Below are 1,948 nucleotides of genomic sequence, written 5' to 3'. Positions count from 1 at the left end.
GATAGGTCAGTCACACCGAAGCTAAACAAACAATCAGCGGACTACTTCTAAACTTAAAAAGGCTGCTGTGGCTTCCGTAGGAAAACACACACACACACACACACACGCACACACACACACACACACACACACACACACACACACACACACACACACACACACACACACACACACACACACACACACACACACACACACACACACACAGACACACGGACACACAGACACAGTGTTCAGTAAAGTACCCTTAAATCAAGGCTGAGTAAGATTACAACGATTACACAGGATTATTTTGGATTTACACTACGAGGTACTGACCCCTGTGTAACACAAATACAAACATAAACACACACACACACACACACACACACACACACACACACACACACACACACACACACACACACACACACACACACACACACACACACACACACACACACACACACACACACACACACACCTTTACTGGAACTTAACTGGACTTGGATCCAGAAATAACACGTCTGTTTTGTGTATTCTGTACCTGCTGTGTTTATTTATTTCATCACCTTTGCTTTTTACGCCTGTTTTTAAATGCCTTTTTAATAATGTATTTATGCTGTATTTGTTCTTAAATGTATTTTGCTTTTAATCTGTAGAGCACTTTGAATCGCCACGTGCTGAAAAGTGCTATATACATAAAATGGCCGTGCCTTGCCATTTTTGGAAAAACAAGATGTTTATGTTGTGACATGTTGTGGACTAAACTGTTGACTTGCTGCAGGAGTTGTGTGGAGAGACATGTGACTCAGCATAATTACCATCTGCTTCTTTTAACCTATGTTTTCCACTCACATGATCCCTCACTGGCTTCCCTCTCGGACGTGAACGAGCTTAAAGCGTCGCTGAACTGGGATCTGTGGGGATGGAGGGCAGTTGGTTTTACCCAGCGTGCCGCCTGTGCAGTGGAAAACAGTCCTTGTCCTGCTCTGACCTCGTGGTAAAACCAACTATCAAACCCCTTGTTTTAACTCACATGGCCAGAAGCAAGGATGCTGTCTTTGTGTTCAGGGCGGCGCAGCAGCACGGAGCCCAATGCAAGCAGATGTTGTTGTTGTTGATGTTGTTGTAGGAGAATTTGGGATGTGCAGTAGCGTCTTGCACAAGGTCAAAATAGTGCAACCTTTCACAATGCGTAAACAAGGCCTTAAACCACAAACATATTAGCGAAAGGAAAAGGACACACAGGAGAAAGCTCTCTGTTTTCTCCACAGTACTTTGAGTCTGTTCTCTCTCTGAGTATCAAGAGGTCTGAGCTTATTGGTTCACTCAGGGTCACGGTAATCAGACAAACCGAATCTTTCTTCGGCATGCAATGTTTCCCTGTTGGTCAAACACCACAGCTCTGTGCACCCCCAGAGTCAGTATCATCATCATCATCATCATCATCATCATCATCATCATCATCATCATCATCATCATCATCATCATCATCATCATCATCATCATCATCATCATCTGAGGTTTTGAGTTGCGTTCACGTCTTTATCCTTTGCTGAAAACAAGCTGAGGTCAAGAGGACAGGAAGTGAGAAAATGGTTGTGGCTCTGAAGTGTGGATGTCTGGATTGTGTCAAATGCTCAAAGACAGCATCAGATTGCACAACACAGTAAAGTGTGATGAGGTTGAAATGTGAAAACCCGTCAGTGTCCGCAGCCTTAAGAGGGTGGAAATTGTTTCCTGGGTTTTGTTTCCTTTTCCAAATCGTTTTGGTTTGTTTGTCAGCGGTTATGGATACAACTGGCCCTCTTTTGGTGGAAGAGTGGGCCAAGGAAGAACCAATTACACGTTGGAGAGGATCCCAAACACTGCACACATCCATTATGTTTCACTTATGGAAACAGCCTTGGCAGAGTTCTGCACTCTCCACATGTACTTCTAGTTTTCATGCTGTCGAGCAGGGGCG

This window comes from Pseudochaenichthys georgianus, chromosome 1 (assembly GCF_902827115.2).
Source record: "Pseudochaenichthys georgianus chromosome 1, fPseGeo1.2, whole genome shotgun sequence".
Classification (NCBI taxonomy): Eukaryota; Metazoa; Chordata; class Actinopteri; order Perciformes; family Channichthyidae; genus Pseudochaenichthys; species Pseudochaenichthys georgianus.
This window is presented reverse-complemented; position numbering follows the sequence as displayed.